Below are 19,253 nucleotides of genomic sequence, written 5' to 3' on the forward strand. Positions count from 1 at the left end.
AAATTAATGGAGTTCCGATATGATGTTGAACACATTCCAGGGAACAGGAACAAAGTGGCGGACTACCTGAGTAGGGCGGCAGCGATGGAGCCCAGTACAGAATGCCCCGAGGCGGGGGAAGAGTGGGTCGCACTCACCGAGGACCTCGAAGTATCTATCAGCAAACAGGAATGGAAAACGGCATATGACGGAGACCCGACTCTGGAGAAAGTGAAGGACTACATTGTAAGAGGCTGGCCGGACAAATGCAAATTAGAGCGTGGCCTTGTCCCCTACTTCGAGGTGAGAGAGGAACTATCTATGGATGACCAGGGCACATTTGTATACAGAGGGGAAAGAGTCATACCCCCGGCAACGATGATATCCAGATTGATGGACATGTTACACGAAGGTCACCTGGGAGCGGGAAAGTTGAAACTAAGGGCCAAGCAGAATTATTGGTGGCCAGGAATGGACATAAGAGCGGAAAGACATGTGAGAGAGTGCCCGAGGTGCCAGGGCGCGGACAAGACACTGAAACCATTGCGCCCTGCCCTGGGAAAGATTGATCCTCCACAAAATCCGTGGGAGGAACTGTCCATAGACATTTTAGGGCCAGTGCTGAATGCACAAGGTATACAGAAATACATTTGTGTAATGGTGGACCGCTATTCAAAATGGCCGGAATTAAAGATTGAAGAAACAATGGACACAGAGAGGATAGTGAGCTTCATGGCAGAGACCTTCGTGAGAGAGGGCATCCCTAAGTGTGTCCTCAGTGATAATGGGCCCCAATTCCGCTCTGACAAATGGAACCAGTTTATGCAAAGAAACGGAATAGTGTCAAAACACACATCCATATACCACCCGGCGGGGAATGGTTTGGTGGAGCGCTTCAATAGAGTGGTAATGGGCTCGATACAAGCGGCTATTGCAGACAACAAAGACTGGGAGGCGGAGATATGGCACATGGTGTGGGCGTATCGGATAACTCCCACGAACACTGGCTATAGCCCTTTCCAGATATTGAGGGGCCGGGAGCCGTTCACCCAAGACAACAGGACATGGAAGGACAGAGTCATTAAGAGTGAGTGGTCACCGGCAGTGGTGCAAGCCAATATAAAGAAGGCACAAGCAGTGTATACCAAACACTACGATGCGAGGAGGAATGTAAAAGACACTGCCCTCGAAAAGGGGGAATGGGTGAGAGTAAGATTGCCCACACTACAGAAAAAGGGGGAAAGTAAGTACAGCAGGCCCCTGAGAGTTGTGGAAATCAAGGGCCGGGCGGCGTTGCTGAGCGATGGAAATGTGTGGTCGCAGGATCGCATGGCCAGGTGCAATAAAATACTCAACTGGAGAAGCAGAGGCAACGTGGAAGAGAGTGAGAGCAGCAGTGACCACTCCAGTGACTACGGAGGTGAGGGCCCGGACTTTGCCGAAAGTAGTAATGAAGATCAAGAGGCAAGTGCAGAGTGTCAGCCGGAGGAAGATAGCAGTTGGAGTGTGCCTAGCGCGGCCGCGCTAGAGAGTGGACAAAGGGAAGAAGCAACGACTGCCAGTTCCCCGGTAAGACTGACGAGAAGGGGCAGGGCGGTGGTCCCACCAGTGAGGTTCAGAGACTATGATATGAGTCAGGACTTGTTCACATCATTCGTTGGAAAAAAGGGAGATATGTAGTGAGCGCGCTAGCGTGGTACGTCACGTGGTTACGTGACGTACGTTGACGTAGAGGCGCGGCAGGCGCAGCGCGAGCATTCAGAGCGCGAGCAGGCTGGGCGCAGGACATGCTTTGCGCTCCTTGTATGTAATTACTCGAATAAAGAGGTTGGCACCACTACCCGACTCCGACAGTTATTGGGGGGAAGATTGTGCATCATTACACACAAGAGGTCTCAAAAACCCCTTCTGCGTCAATATGTATGAGACGGAACCTCTTTTGCAACCTCTGCAAATATCTGTAAAAGCAAGGGTGGAGACATGAGTGCAACAGCAGAAATCCAAAGCTGCTTTTCCATTCCCTGAATACCGATATTTTTCTTAAAAGCAGGCATTTCCTGAAAGGAACTAGGGTTCATGGAATTGTGTGGGAGAGTCCCTTGGACTGCTCTATGGTCACCCCAATGCTGATGGTCAACATTCAGGAGGTGGAAGCTGTGCCTAGCGGACAGTTTCTACTTGCAAATCCATGACCCACTCCCTTTGGAATACTGTAATAGATCAATGATCTCTGCTCATTACATACCTTTAATCCTTTGAGAGTTGATAGGGGTTGAAAAAAAAATCCTGACTTGTAATGTGTCTTTAGGAAATCGAGATACACTGAGTCTCAAGGCCTTTTTTAATTTAAATCAGAGGTTTTACTAACTTAAAGCTGTTTAAAAATCAGGCCTGAAAACATCTCCCAATGGGATGTAGATGCATACTAAAAAAAACTTTCATAAATTACTAATCAGTGCAATAAAACTACCCAACAACAAAAATTATCTCAAATTAGAAATCCCAAAATCTCACAAATAAAAGAATGCTCAGGAAATTCTTTTCTGGAGCAGCACCGAGAAACTGGAAATATATCCTGCTAATGCTGTCCCTGTCATAGTCCACTTTTTAAAAAGGGATGAAACTATTATTTTTTAAAAGCCACTTTGGTAACAATTAACATTTTAATAAGTGACATTTAGAAGAATGTTCATTATTATAAGAGGTGTTGCACAGCACACAGCCCATTCAACTTCAAGGAAGACGCTTTACTTTAATATTTTTATTAGTACAATTAGTTGACAAATTATTCTGATAGATGTCACAAAAACAAGAAAAGAAAAACAAAAACCACTAAAGCTGAAAAAATCATCCTGAATGACAATATTTTTAATGACAAGATAGAAATTCAGGCCCATATATATCATAGTGTAGAATCACTTTTGGGCCATACAAGGGGGTGCACAGGCGATGCCCATTGCTCCGCCGGTGCCTTACATTTTTTGAGGCAATGGTGGCGTAGAGAACAGGCCTATATATATGAGGCCACGCAAAAGCCACTTTGCGTGGTTTTTCATGGCCTCAGATATTGAGTAAGCACAGAAGAGCAAGTCAATGTGTTGCTTTACTCTGCATCAAAGAGGAATTTCATTCGATTTGTAGTGGGCGATCCCATGCAACACCTAAGGATTTTGAAGCATTCCCAGTTTTACGAGGACTTGCAAACCTGGTAAGGTGCCAAAGCCTATGCCTTGGCATAACATGGAAAATAACTTTATTTCTCCTTGTTGTCCTCTTAGGATTGTTTTTGTGAAGGAAGGTGCCCTTTCCTTCACAAAAAGCAATCATTCCTACAATGCAGACACCCTTGCACCATGGTGCAAAGGCACCTGTGTTGGAGCAAGGCAGCCAATTGTGCACCAGCACAGTGGAAGAAGACAGGCATACACTGTATCTCATAAATACAGCGCATTCCTTCCCTTTTCTTTTGATGCAGTGCAGCACAGCAAAGTGACCTGCTGCACTTCCCTGCATCAAAAACTAATAAATAAGCCCATAAGGTTAGGCCTGGGCGAAGCACTACGCTACGCTCGCGAGTTTGCTAAGTTTGCGCAACTTCGCACTACGCGAGCTGCACGTAGCACAGTGCGAACACGCATAGTGCAGCGTAGCGTAGTGCAGAGCTCATTTTTTGCTTGTTCGCGGTCCTGAACGTCCTGTTCGTGACCGTGAGCAAGCAAAATGACATCCCGGCGAGATTCTCAACGCGGGGAGGTAAGGTTTCTCATTGTGAGTGGTTGCGCATGCTCGCGACCGCTCTCAAAGAGAAACTACCAGTTCGCGTTGAGAAAGCTGCAGCTCGAGTAATAATCTACTCGAGCAGCAGAAAACTACAGCTCGCACTGTGCAAGATGCCGTTTTCAATGATTCCACAGTGCCGGATGCTTGTCTACACTGTGCAATCATTGAAAACACTTCTTGCACAGTGCGAACATGCTACTACGCAGCTCGCGTAGTGCTACGTGAAGTACGCGTAGTGCGAAGTGCACTTCGCATAGCTTCGCGTAGCGCTACTTCGCGAACTACGCCCACCCTTACATAAGGTCACATTGTGTGGCCATTTAGGGCTTGATAACTCTGGAGTAATTCAAGGCAGCACGAAGCGCTGCCTTGTGTTACTCTGCCCCATGGAGGCATTCCATGGGTGGATCATGGGTGTTCCCATGTATCCACCCATGGATTTTGGTGCAATCCCAGATTTAATATTAGTTGTAGACCTGGGAATGTGTCAAAATGCTACGCCTCCCCAGGGCAGCTGTAACGAAGAGAAATATCTTTATTTACCCTCTTTGTCCTTTTGAAAGGATTGTTTTTGTGCAGGAGGGTGTCCCATCCTGCACAAAACAATCCTGCATGCAACACAGGCATTCTTGGACCATGTCCAAGGGTGCCTGCATTGGCGCTAGGCAGCTAAAATTGCGCCAACACAAGGAAAGGAAAGGAATGGACCGCATTATGTTGAATATGGTGCATTCCTACCCTTTCCACAGCGCAGCAAGGTCATGAGAAGCCTGATACACAAATGATTTAACAAAAGTATTTGCATAACCATTTGAATTGTTTCTGTGAATCCAGCTGACAATTTACAATGCTCTTCCATTGTAATTCATAATGGAGAACAATTGCAAATTGCAAGGGGAAGGGAATAGTCAAGAGACTTTCTTCTACCATTCGCAAATGCTTTTTCGCCTTTTCTTGAAGAATTACAGCCTGATTCATGATCGGGCCGTTTTGCGAGGCTCAAATAGCGAATCATAAGGAATTGCTATTTGAGACTCGCAAAACGGTAATCATGTAGGAATCGCAATATTAATAGCGATTCCCACTGATTCCTTATTTGCGATTAGCTAATTGCTAATCGCAAATAAGGAATAACTCCCCATGCATTCCTATGGGCCAAAAGGCCCATAGGAATGCATGGGGAGTATTCCTTATTTGCGATTAGCAATTTGCTACTCGCAAATAAGATAGCGATTTAAAGGGTGCCAGGGGTGTCCAAAGGACACCCTGTAGCACCCCTTAAATGCAAATTGAAACAGGTGTTGCGCACACACATGTCCAAAGGACATGTGTGTGTGCAACATGCAACTTAGAAAAATGCTTTTAAAAGCATTTTTCTAATTTTTTGCTATTTACCGAGAGGTCTGACCTCTCGGTAAATAGCGGCCCAAAATTGCATTTTCGCAATTTTCAAATGCTTCTTGAATTGCATTTAAGGAATCTCAAATAGAGATTCCTTAAATGTAATTCCTCGCAATTTAGCGATTTAGCAATTACCGATTTTTGCATTTGGGATGCTGAATCCCAAATGCAAAAATCGCACTCGCAAAGGGCCGGATTCTCAGAATCCGGCCCTTTGCGAGCCGATTTAGCCTTCATGAATAAGGCTGTAAGCTGTTAGAGGTTGACAGCTAACAATCAATGTGTGCAGACTACAGACATGAGAAGGTAAAGACAGTGGGTGTATGGACCACTGCACACACCACTTAAAGTTGCATTCACAATGCACCATTGTTTGTGTTATCGTGAACCGCGTCCCTTCAAGGGACAGGGACATAATACAAGCACAATATGAATGCAAATAATGAGACAGAGCTCTGCTATCCCATGCAGGCCTCCTTCACAGCATTCGCAACTATTCGCATGGCATCGCAAGCCAATGCGTGCCTCATTAAATTGAATGAGGTCTGAAGATTAAAACGTGTGAAAATAACCTTTGTGGTGGGAGGGCTTTCAATATTCCTCTCACTACAAATTACAAGGCGGGTTGCATCCTCCTTTGACCATCAGACCCAAAGTTCAGCATGTTGGAGGGAGAACATGGAGAATGATATCAAATTGAAATTAGATTGCATGAACCATGATATAAGGCATGAGAAAAAAACAATTCGGATAGTACCCCACAGCACACATGGGTCTTTAATTAAACAATTGAACTTTAGACACATTAACTCAAAGCACTACAGTTTCCAATCAGTTGCTGAATCAGAGATAAGTGCCCATGTATTTTAGTTAAAAACTAAGGGGCAGATGTATTCCGGCCTTAGCGAATCGCAAAAGGCTTTTTAGCATTTTTTGACATGTATTAAAAAATCGCAAAGTAAGGAATCGCAAAAATGTGCGTTTCCTTATTTTGCTTAAGCATTTAAGGAATCGCAAATTTTGCGACTCCTTAAATGTGATGTATGTAGCTTTTCGAAATTGCGATTTTGGGTTAAGAAATCGCAAAAATTACCACCAACTTGTAGTTGGTGGTAATTTGCGAATTCTTTTAAAAATGCCCTATTTGGCATTTGTGAAGGTGGCATGTGATGCACATACATGCCCATAGGGCATGTATGTGCACCATATGCACACACATGTAGATTTCAGGGGTGCAGCAGGGTGTCTTTGAGACACCCCTGCACCCTTGAAATTATTCTCAATTTGCGATTAGCAAATTGCGAATCACAAATTGAGAATATTTTCACAATCATTCCTATGGGCACCTGGCCCATAGGAATGCATGGGAAATTTTTCCTTAATTGCGAATTCGCAAATAAGGAAGACTAAGAAATCGCTAAAAAATAGCGATTTTCTACATATATTCCATTTTGCGATTTCTATATAGCGATTTTTAAGGAATCAGTATTTAGAAATCGCAAAATGGAATCTTGATACATCTGCCCCTAAAGGTCAGCACAGTAGCCTTAGTTGGCAGTTGCTTCTGAAAAGTTGACTCCTACTAGCAAGGCAGTTTTGGTAAGATGCAAAGGGTATGGTTATTACTTGATGAGCGGATATGTCTCTCGAACATCAGACACTTTCTTTAAGATCTAGCCTGACAGCGGCTGCTGCTCTGCCCCCAATCACAGCCCATCTGACTCACCCAGACCTCAGCGGCATGTGAAACATGGTCAGCAATGAGAATTTCAAGCAGTACATGCAGAAGCTCGAAGTGGGTTCTGCCACAATTGAAGCCACCAAATGAAACCCCAGAAGGAGATTGAACAGAATGGAAAGGGAAGACCACTCGCTCCCCCCGAACGTATGGATGGGTGCCCCGATCCCCCCGGGAAACCATTTGGGGCGGGGGGCGTGGTTCGGCTGGTATGCCCAAAGCGGCGTAGCCAAAGCACGCCCTTCCCGCCCAGAAGGGGTTGTCCTAGATACCCACCCGGAAGACCGCGCCCCGTGGGCGTACCTGAGGAGGGTCCCCGCCCTCCCGCAGACGGATAAAAGAGCGGGAATCCAAAGAAGCGTCCTCTTGTTCCAGTGCTCTGAAGGCTGCACCACTCGTTGCTCGTGAACCCTCGACGGAACAAGCGGCAATTTTGAGAACTTGTAATCTTGTTGTTTCTCTTTCAGTTATCTGGAGTGCGAAGGATCTGGGACCTCGTTGATCGACTAGAGCGGAGTAAATGAAGCTATGGCCGGCAAAAAAGCAGGAAAGAGCTCCGAGCTGGAGAAGGTACTGCGCACCTTGTCGAACCGAATGCCGATCATGGACCGAAAACTCGGTAAAGTTGATTCGATCGGTCGAGGTTTGGCCGAGGTTAAAAAGCAGTTAGCGGCCCAGAACAACCCCTCAGGCCGTCCTAAGAAGGTAAAAGGCCCGGCCTTGCCGGGAGTCGTCCCTGAGGGTAGGGGGAAGCGTATTAAGAAGAGGGCAGTTTCCGGGGAGGATCCGGTTCCTGAGGTGCCCCCAGCCGCCCCCATCGCACCGGCAGACAGCCCGGTACCGAGTCCAGATATAGGTCTACCAATCCCGGTTGTAATTACCCCTGTTAATGATGATCAGATGCCCCCGGAACTGGCCATCCAGTTAGCGGCAGTGTTACCCTGGCTCAAGAAGAAAGCGGGGGGGCAGTGGCCGCGGGGGACCCGGCCGAGGAGGCTAGACTAATAATCGAGCAGTTACGGCAGTCGAGAGAAGCCAGGACGGCGAATGTTCCTTTTGTTCTCCCACAGGTGGCGCCAGGAGTACCTACGGTTAGCCGGGAAAAGGCAGCAGACACGACCGTTGAACCCGGTAAGCACCTATTGCCAATGGCGGGGGAAGGTTCATTACCTTCAAGGCGCGAAAGGGTGGCCAAGCACATCCCTGCGGCCACAAAGGAAATGATATGGGGGGAAAAATTTGTGAATATGTTTTCATTGTTGACTGACCATCGCGAGATGGAATATGCGAAATCCCAGAAAGATTTATGGCACCCCAGTGTATGGCGGGCCAAGATGGCGGAATTTAGGGTCGATGAGACCGTAGCGAACTGGGTAAAGGCCTTTTTGATATTTACGGCAGTCATGGGTGAACGTAAGCCGGAATTGATGACCGAGTTGTCCTGTTACCAGAATAGGATTATGGATTTTTATACCATGTATGAGGGGGACGAGTGGAAAGGATATGACATGAAATTCCAAAAAGCGAAAGAGTTTGATGCAACTTTGACCTGGGACTGCCTCGACTCGGTGTCATGGCACAAGCAGCTCTTGCCTGGTGCGTTCGCCAAAAGCCTGCGTTGCCCTTTCGAGCAAGCGCCGGTGGGGAATTTCAGCCCAAGACCGGCGGAAATGGCGGCAAGCGGGGGGTTTGTTGGGGCTTCAATAGAGGCAACTGTAACAGGCCCCAGGGAACATGTAGGTTCAGGCATGCGTGTGCGGGCTGTGGGAACTCCTCAGACCCGGAGAGTAGCTGTAGATCAAAGAACAGCGGAACGGGAGGAAAAGGGGGGTCTAAGCAAGAGTGAGGTGATGCTTGGGAACCGATTGCCTACACCTGTCGATATCATGGCTTTGATTCCTTGGTTGAACAACTACCCTGATCATGTATCCGCCGGGGTTTTGAGGAATGGATTCCTATATGGCTACAAAATCCCGGCGGGGGATTTTCGGGGGGACTCCGTTTGTAGAAATCAGTTATCTGTCCAACATAACCCAAGCGTAGTAGCAAAGAAAATTTCCAAAGAAGTCAGCTTGGGGCAGGTGGCGGGGCCTTTTCAATGCCCGCCAGTGGCGGATTTCGTGTGTTCACCGCTAGGAGTGGTTCCAAAGAAAGACCCAGGGGAGTCTAGATTCATTCACAACTTGTCTGTCCCATAGGGTTCCTCGGTGAACGAAGCCATTAACCCGGATATTTGTTCGGTTCGGTACGCATCATTCGACGATGCCGTTGCCATATTAAATCATCTAGGCCCCGGAGCGCTGATGGCGGAATCGGACATCGAATCGGCATTCAGGTTGCCCCCGGTACACCCGCGGGACCAGCCCTTGCTAGGTTTTGCGTTTCAAGGGAGTTATTACATGGATAAATGCATGCCTATGGGTTGCTCCATTTCTTGTGCGTTCACCGAGACCACAGGGCATAGGCACGTTATGCACTATCTAGATGACTTCCTGTTCTTGGGAGCGGCCGGCAATACGAAATGTGCGCAGGCGCTGCAGGACTTCTGCATCCTCATGCAGGAGTTCGGAGTCCCATTGGCACCAGGTAAGACGGTTGGACCATCTACTTCACTGGAGTTTCTGGGAATTGAGCTCGATTCTGTGGAAGGATGTTTCCGTTTACCAATGGAAAAGGTGGCCAAGTTTAGGGCTTCCTTGACGCAATGCCTGGGCAAGGAGAAAGTGACCCTGCACCAGTTACAGCAAACAGTGGGTCAGCTTAACTTAACTTTGCCTTAAGGGTGATACCAATGGCCCGCCCCTTCTCACGCTCTATTGCACAAGCTATGGTTGGCCTCAAGGAGGGACACCACCGTACGAGACTGTCGGCAGAGGTTCGCCAGGATATGCACATTTGGTTGGCATTTCTGGCGGACTTAAACGGTCGAGTTGTGTGGAACAAACCACCAGCATCATCGGATGAACTAGGTTTGTGGACCGATTCAGCTGGGAGCGTGGGATTTGGCGCCATCTTTGGTAATCGATGGTCGGCGCAAGTATGGCCGACGTGGTGGCACTCCAGCGGTCTGACAGGTAACATTGGGTTCTTGGAGCTATTTCCCATTTGGGTTGCTCTGATGGCATGGCCAGACGACTTTAGGGACGGCTCGGTGGTGTTTTGGTCTGACAATATGACTGTGGTTGAGTGCATTAATCAGCAGGCAGCCCGCTGCAAGTGGATCCTGAGATTGTTAAACGAAATTGTTTTACGTTGCATGAAATTGAATGTACAGTTCAGGGCAAAACATGTGCCAGGTGTACTGAATAATGCAGCTGATGCACTCTCTCGTTCACACATGCAGGCGTTCAGGGGCTATCTACCCACAGTGGACCTAGTGGCGGCACCGTTCCCCGAAGCACTGTGGCTGATCGGTGCCCCGGATTACAAGACCTCGTGGCAGCCAGCTTAGCGCCCAGGACGAGGAAGGCTTATGAGGGAGCGTTTCGTTCTCACTGCACCTTTTTAGGCCCGGCAGGGAGACATAGCTGGGGGCAGGAGGAATCCTTCCTGGGGTTCCTAGTAGCACTACACAGAGAAGGCCGATCAGCCACAACTGCAAACAGACATAGGGCGGCCATATCATTCATGGCACAGCTCCACGGTATAAGGGATCCAACGGGTTCCTTTTTAGTCAGAAAGGCGCTTCGCGGCTGGCGACGCCTGGAGGGTCGCAAACAAGATACGAGGCACGCGATTGGTTTAGAGAGATTGTCTCGGCTTTTAGCAAAGCTGGATGAGACATGCTCCTCCCCTTCTGAAACAGTTCTGTTCCGGGCAGCTTTCGCCTTGGCATTTCATGGGGCCATGTGGGTAAGCAAACTCGTGGCGAGGAACAAGAAAGATATGGAGGGAGGCCTTGGCAGGGATCACGTGCAAATAAGGGGTGATTCGATGCTAATCTCCATAGCTAGGTCCAAGACAGACCAGGATGCTGTGGGGGATAGTGTGGTTGTGCAGCGCGCTCGAGGGTGTCCCACTTGTCCGGTAAAGTGTTTAGAGGAATACTTGGCACAGAGGCCGGCGACATGGGGAGGGAGCCTGCTTAGGCACAAGGATGGCACCCCTCTGACGAGATTTCAGTTTCAGAGGGTGCTAGCACTGACGATCGCCGAGGCGGGCATGGACCCGTGCAATTTTGGGACCCACTCCTTCAGAATAGGGGCCGCTACTGAGGCTACGGCTCGAGGTATGGGGGCAGAAGAGGTAAAACAGCTAGGCCGTTGGTCCTCGAACTGTTTCAAAAGGTATGTGCGGCTGCACATGTTGTAAAAGACTGACGAAATGCACTCATGCTTGTTGTCTTTTGCTTGAATTACAGTTTTGCGAGCCTGTTACGCGGGGCGGAATCTGGGATCAACCCATCACTGGAGGACCAGCGGTCGAGGAGCACCGACTGGAGAGCAAGTGGTATGGGTTGTGGCCCACTCATACGTGAGGCGTGCCGGAGAAGTATTCATGGCAGGTGACGCGACTCACGCATCTGGGGAATACGGGTTCAGAGTGACCTTCCATGGGAAGGGAGGCCTCTGTTTTGACCAATTTCAATCGTTTATGGAGGGTTTTTTAAGGCGGAAAAGGTCACCGCCATCTATAATCATAGTACACTTGGGGGGCAATGACATGGTAAGACTGGGAAGACGAGTGTTAGTGGAACACATTTTGTCGGCAGTCAGCTGGTTGGCTAAGAGGCTCCCGGGGTGTACAATTGCCTGGTCCCACATGATTCCCAGGAGAGTTTGGCGGGGGGGTTTCTCTGTGTCAGCGTTGAACCACTCGGTTAAGAGGGTCAACAATAAAATTGGGAAACTGTTTCGCTCCGTGCATCTGCATAGCATTCCCCATGGGTGTATTCGGGGTGATCACTATTATCTGGATGATGGGGTTCACCTGTCCGGGGTGGGGAATGATTTACTAATAGGAGACTTCATAGCATGGCTAAGGGGTTTGAGCAGGCATGACCTTTAGGAGGTGTGGGGGGGCCGGATAGTCGATCAACTGTCCGACCTGTGGCGGTAAGGTCATGATCGGTGAGCAGTAATTTCAAGGTCCCTAGGGGGGGCGCCACCCAGAATGGATGGGAGCGCACGGGGGGAGGCGGCCATTGGCCCCTCCCACGGGTAGGCGGCACCCACTACGGATGGGTCGCCTAGGGGAGACGGCCATAGGCCCCTCCCAGGGGGGAGACGGCTAGATGCCCCTCCTACGAATTTCCCGGGGGCCGGATATCCGCGACGGCGGAAGAGAGTGTGGGGAAGGGGGGGAGTCCACGCTGTCCTTCTTACAGATACCTCACACGGGGACTCGGACGACCTTTAAGATGGCATCGAGTGAGAGGGGGCCCCCACGACAAGGGAAGTTACAGTTGGCAACGAGGGTAAAGTCCTCTGCGCATGCGCCACTCACACCGTGAGGGCGGGAGTTTGGTAGTAGGGATCTGACACCGGTTAAGACCTTGCCATTGGCCCTTAATGCTAGGATGTACAATTTTAATTTAGAATGTATACATTTTCAGGATGCTAGACTCGGCTAGGAAACCTTTGTATTAGAGAACTGTTAAGGTTAGCCAAAGAACATGTCTTCATCAAAAATGTAACGAAAGTAAAATTGTACATAATTCATGAAACGTTTTTATTTAATGTTTTAAATTTTGTTTCATATTTTAATAAATACGGCCGGGGGGGGGGTAACAAGCATTGGTCAAGTAAACAAGCATTGGTCAAATAAACAAGCCTTGGCGACTGAAAGAAACAAGCATTGGCAAATAAAACAAGCATTGGCGATTGAAAATAAAACAAGCATTGGTCAAATAAACAAGCATTGGCGACTGAAATAAAACAAGCATTGGCGACAGAAATAAACAAGCACTGGCAAAGAAACAAGCATTGGCGAAGCCAAGTGAGATTGCTGCAAAATGTCCGACGAAGAGAACGCTCAGCCCCCACCAAGTGGGTCGCTCCTGCGGGCACCCGCACCTATCAAGGTGACAACGGGAGGGAGCATGGGTCCCAAATGGCAAGAGTGGCTGGAAGAGTTTGAAGATTACACTGAAGGTTCGGATATCGTAGACGACAAAAAGAAGTTGATTGCTCTGCGCAACCTGGCGGGGCGAGAGATAGTCAAAATACTCAAAGACCTTCCTGCTACCGACGTGGATACTTATATTAAAGCATGTGAGGTTTTGAACAAAAAGTTTCTTCACAAGCGAAATGTAGACTACGAGCGCCACACATTCCACTCCGCTCGGCAAGGGAAGGATGAGCCCATGAGTGCCTTCATGATGCGTCTGCGGAGACTAGCCAAATACTGTGAATTTGATAATTTCTCTACAGATGACGCCATCAAATCTCAAATAATAGACGGATGTTATTCGGATCAACTCAGGAGGCGCCTGCTGAGAAAAGCACATGGACTGGATGAAATAGAGGAAATGACACGAGCTTATGATCAGGCGGAGAAGTACGCAGCCGTCATGGAAACGGAACACAAAGGGAGTCATGAACAGGTGCGACGTGTGCACGCCAAAAGTGACAGTCGAAGAAGCTCAAGAGACAAACAATGGAGGTCGCACACGTCTTCCCGTCAAGAGCAATCAAGATATCAACGACGAGAACCATGAAAGAAGGAGAAAAGATCGGAAAGAGTGAGAAAATGCAACCGATGTGGGTATGACTACCCTCATGTGGACAGCTGCCCGGCCATGGGCCAGAGATGTCGGAAGTGTGGTCGAACTAACCACTTCGAAGTAATGTGTGGGGACTACAATAAAGAAAAATGAAGTGGTCCCACAGGGACAACACGATCTGACACACGAAGCAGAGCCCCAAGAATGTCTCGGTCCAACACTCAAAGACACCACGCGCGACTGTCCAAGATCAGACGGAACAGTCCTCTGGATCGTCACATTCTAGCAGAGAGTCACGTCGGTCCAGGTGGGAGCGGAGGTCACCTTCCAGAGAATCCAGATCGTCGTCCCGAGACTCGGCATACACCATTGAATATCTGAACTTGGAAGCAGATCCAGATCAGCTTAAGAGATACCCTCGGCTGGATATCAAAGTTGGAAATCACGACACAAAGTTTGTGCTAGACTCTGGTGCATCCTTAAACTACATTCCAGTTACCGAATACGAAAGGATGAGTCCACGACCTTCTCTGACATTCGCACCCATGAGGGTTTTCACGTGGATGGCCAAGAAGCCACTTCCCTGCCTGGGGAAGTTCTCAACGACCCTTACACACGACAACACAACTATATCAGCGGTCATCCATGTTATCAAGGGCCCCGAAGCAGACTGTCTTTTGAGCCTACCAACCGCTGAACGGCTCCACCTGGTAGAAATTCTTTTCAAGGTCAGCGACAACCAAGATGTGACCTGCCAGTTTCCCGGATTGTTTCAGGGATTGGGCAAATTGAAAGACTGTCAGGTGAGATTGCATATCAATGAACAAGTCAGGCCCGTCGCCCAACACCCTCGACGGGTACCATTTCATCTACAGACTGCTGTTGAGGAAGAACTCCAGGACCTGTTAGCTGCGGACATCATCGAGTGCACTGACGGCCCGACCCCATGGGTATCACCAGTCGTTATCGTCCCAAAGAAGGGCACGGCCAACAAAGTCAGACTCTGTGTGGACATGCGCCTGCCCAACACTGCAATAGAAAGAGAACGACACCCGGGGCCACATTTGAGCGACATGATCGCAGCGCTTAATGGGGCCACTGTGTTTTCCAAGTTGGATTTGAATAAAGGGTACCATCAATTGGAACTAGAAGTGGGGTCCAGATATATCACCACCTTTGCAACCCACCTGGGGTTGTTTAGATATAAAAGACTGAGCTTCGGAGTTTCCTCAGCGGCCGAAATATTTCAAGAAACAATTCGGCAAGTCATTCAAAACATTCCTAACACGCTCAACTATAGCGATGACATCCTTGTCTATGGTTCTGACGTCCGAGAACACGACATCGCACTCAATCGTGTCTGCCATGCCCTATTGGCGGCAAACCTGACTCTGAACAAAGAAAAATGCGAATTTCACCAGGCCACGCTGAAGTTCTTTGGTCATATCTTTTCTGGAGCCGGCATGAAACCTGACCCTGACAAAATTGTGACCTTAAACAACACCAAGAGTCCCCAAGATGTCAGCGAACTCAGGTCGTTCCTTGGAATGGCCAGCTATTGTGCTCGTTATATTAGGGACTACGCAACGATCAGCCATCCCCTCCGCTTGCTGACCAAACAGGGTCAGCCATTTGAATGGACTCCCCAGTGTGAGCAGGCATTCAAAGAAATCAAGAAAGCGGTGGAATAAGCGGACCACTTGTCATATTTCAACCCAAAGCGAAAGACTGAAATAACTGTGGATGCCAGCCCCGTGGGGCTTGGAGCGATCCTGGCACAATATGAGAATGATTCAGATCAACGCTGCATCATTGCCTACGCGAGTCGTAGTCTGACTGACCCGGAACGGGCCTACTCCCAGCCCGAAAAGGAGAGCCTAGCCGTAGTGTGGGCATGTGAACATTTTCATGATTTCATTTATGGCAAACATTTCACTTTAATTACAGACCATCAAGCTCTCATCACCATTTATGGAAACCCAAGATCCAAGATGCCCCCGAGGATTGAAAGGTGGGGCCTACGGTTACAGGAATATACTTTCACCATAATTCACAAACCAGGGAAGTCTGAAAATCCAGCGGACTACATGTCCCGGCACCCCCTTCCATCGTCAGCTTCCAAGTCCTCCATCGCAGAAGAGTACATTCATTTTGTAATAGACCAAGCTCTACCTCCAGCTATCCCTATGGAGACCATTCGAGAAAGTACAGCACAGGACGTCATCCTGCAGAAAGTCCTTCACAGAGTCCGCAACAATCGATGGAGACACGATCCTCAGGACGATAATGCCGACTCCTCGACCCAACGTGAAATGCAAGCATTCCGGCACGTGAGTGGTGAGCTGTCGGTCACAACTGATGGCATACTGTTGCGAGACCAGAGGATTGTAATTCCCACTCAACTAAGACAAGGAGTGGTTGCTCTTGCACATGAAGGGCATCGGGGAATCGTGTCAACCAAACGAGCACTAAGGGAACGAGTGTGGTTTCCATTCCTCGATCAACTGGTGGAAGCCACCTTGAAGGATTGTCATCTCTGTCAACTCACTAGCAAGAGCGATCCTCCGGCACCACTACACATGACCACCCTGCCCAGTGGTGTGTGGCAAGAAATCGCCATAGATTTTTATGGACCCCTGTCATCGGGCAAATATGTACTGGCCATCATCGATGAGTATTCCAGATACCCCATTGCCTGCTTTGTGCCGTCCACAAACACTGCCAGTACTCTTAAGTACTCGATGAAGTCTTTGCAACGTGGGGGGTTCCCAAGATAGTTAAATCAGACAATGGGCCCCCTTTCAACGGAAATGACTTTTCAGCTTTTGCGAAACACCTAGACTTTCATCACCGCAGGATTACACCCCTCTGGCCACAGGCAAATGGAACAATTGATTGGTTCATGGCCACACTCAAAAAGACCTTCCAACATGCTACCGCGGAAGGGAGGGACCTGCAAGCAGCACTCAATGAAGTCCTTCGAGCTTATCGTACAACTCCTCACGCAACGACTGGCCAATGCCCGGCGACCCTTATGCTGGGACGTCCCATGAGGAATCACATTCCAACGTGGGATGGAGCCTTGGAAGCATCATCATCTGCGAAAGACCCGCGTGAAATAAGAGCAACTGATGAACGCAACAAAGGAAAAATGAAGGCCTACGCAGACCACCGGAGAAGAGCGAGGTCATTATCATTACAAGAAGGGGACCATGTTATAGTCAAGCAAGAGACGCAGAAAAAGACCGACTGTCCATTCAAGGACGAACCATTGGTGATCACAAGAAGGAAAGGAACCATGGTGACCGCGGAGTCCGAGCAGCGGCGAGTTACGAGAAACATCTCGCACTTTAAGAAACTGCCACAAGACACCTCAAGAACTATGATGAGTGAAATGGACAATCCTAGAGCGGAAGAACTGCATTCAAATGATCATGAGAACATTGCTCCGATCATTGAGACACTGAGTACTAATAGTCCGAGAGCCAGGTCGCCACAACCTCATCGTGACGTACGTCCACCCAAGAGACTGATCGAGGAGATGGACTGAGAAGTCAGTATGTTTGTTTGTTTTGTTACAAAAGGGGGAGATGTTGTGAAGTTAGCACACCAGTAGTTGGGAGTGGGCGGAGCTAGGGGGCGAGAGGAAGAGGAGGAGTGGACACAGGAAAGAGTTGGTTAGAGTAGGGACAGGGCATGAATAAGACGTGCTAAATAAAGTTCCAGTTTACACAATCATAAGTGTCTGTGTTTATTGTAGCAGGATGCTACAGGAGGGGGTGGCGGGCATCCCGGCCATATGGAAAGGGAAGACCACTCGGTCCCCCCGAACGTATGGATGGGTGCCCCGATCCCCCCGGGAAACCATTTGGGGCGGGGGGCGTGGTTCGGCTGGTATGCCCAAAGCGGCGTAGCCGAAGCACGCCCTTCCCGCCCAGAAGGGGTTGTCCTAGACACCCACCCAGAAGACCGCGCCCTGTGGGCATACCTGAGGAGGGTCCCCGCCCTCCGGCAGACGGATAAAAGAGCGGGAATCCAAAGAAGCGTCCTCTTGTTCCAGTGCTCTGAAGGCTGCACCACTCGTTGCTCATGAGCCCTCGACGGAACAAGCGGCAATTTTGACCCACCCACCAGCCCCTATTGCAATGTTTTTGAATAAAGTGATTTGTTGATGATATCAGATTGTATTAAAGAGATGCAGTCAAGTTGTTCAGCATTGAATAAATGTGTATAGGCCTTTTTTCCTTTGTAGAAAGATAAAGGAATGTATCGAGTAATGTAATTGTCTTGTGCTTTAGGACCTTTTTCCCTTTGTAGAAATGATAAATTGATGAATCGTCAAGCTGTTTCAGGTTAGGTGAATTTCTCCTCTTAGTAGGTAAAACAACTGTCGTATTTATTTTTTGGTCGGGCGGTAAGGTCATGATCGGTGAGCAGTAATTTCAAGGTCCCTAGGGGGGCGCCACCCAGAATGGATGGGAGCGCCCGGGGGGAGGCGGCCATTGGCCCCTCCCATGGGTAGGTGGTACCCACTACGGATGGGTCGCCTAGGGGGAGACGGCCAAAGGCCCCTCCCAGGGGGAGACGGCTAGATGCCCCTCCTACGAATTTCCCGGGGGCCGGATATCCGCGACGGCGGAAGAGAGTGTGGGGAAGGGGGGGAGTCCACGCTGCCCTTCTTACAGATACCTCACACGGGGACTCGGACGAACTTTAAGATGGCGTCGAGTGAGAGGGGGCCCCCACGACAAGGGAAGTTACAGTTGGCAACGAGGGTAAAGTCCTCTGCGCATGCGCCACTCACACCGTGAGGGCGGGAGTTTGGGTAGTAGGGATCTGACACCGGTTAAGACCTTGCCGTTGGCCCTTAATGCTAGGATGTACAATTTTAATTTAGAATGTATACATTTTCAGGATGCTAGACTCGGCTAGGAAACCTTTGTATTAGAGAACTGTTAAGGTTAGCCAAAGAACATGTCTTCATCAAAAATGTAACGAAAGTAAAATTGTACATAATTCATGAAACGTTTTTATTTAATGTTTTAAATTTTGTTTCATATTTTAATAAATACGGCCGGGGGGGGGTAACTCCCCCCCGCCTTCCAAAAGCTCAAACCAGTGTCTGTCTCCTCCCCTTGGGGAATTGGTGTTGGGAGGGGGTGGCGGGCATCCCGGCCATATGGAGACTCATTCACTATCCACACACAGAGCTCAGTCCAAAACTACCTGGTCGATTTCACAGTGAGAGTCTAAAGAGGACATAAAAGGCTTGGACAACAGCAAATGAATGAGTACAGCTTTCTGAGGCAATGACCACTTGACTTGAGTGCAGGAGGGAAAGAAGAAGAACTGTGGCTGGACCCATTGGATTGGAGGGTGCAAGTTGCACCTGGAACTGTTTTGCGAGGTTCAAGTGTGCAAGCAGTTGTTCCCGAAAGAGTAATTACATTGCTTCAGGTTTTGTGAAACCTGCTTGTGAACTCTGAACTGTTATTCGAGTATCGTCAGATTAAAATGGTTCCGCGCATTGAAAGTGCATAACATGGCTGCCAAGTATGAAGGAGCCCTTACCTAGCTTATGGTCTGGTAGCTGTGACTGTAGATTAGAGCATCATACATGCTGGGAGTTTTACACGCTCCTGTACCCCCTGTGGTGGAGGGGGTGGGGCACCCACCCTTTGGTGAATGGAA

The 19,253-nt window shown here is 48.9% G+C and overlaps 1 pseudogene; it reads left to right on the forward strand.

Annotated features, from left to right (window-relative positions):
• Positions 1-6,799: 6,799 nt before the first annotated feature.
• Positions 6,800-19,005, forward strand: LOC147709238 (retinoid-binding protein 7 pseudogene; annotated as a pseudogene).
• The last annotated feature ends 248 nt before the right edge of the window (positions 19,006-19,253 follow it).

This window comes from Lissotriton vulgaris, chromosome 6, assembly GCF_964263255.1.
Source record: "Lissotriton vulgaris chromosome 6, aLisVul1.2, whole genome shotgun sequence".
Taxonomy (NCBI): Eukaryota; Metazoa; Chordata; class Amphibia; order Caudata; family Salamandridae; genus Lissotriton; species Lissotriton vulgaris.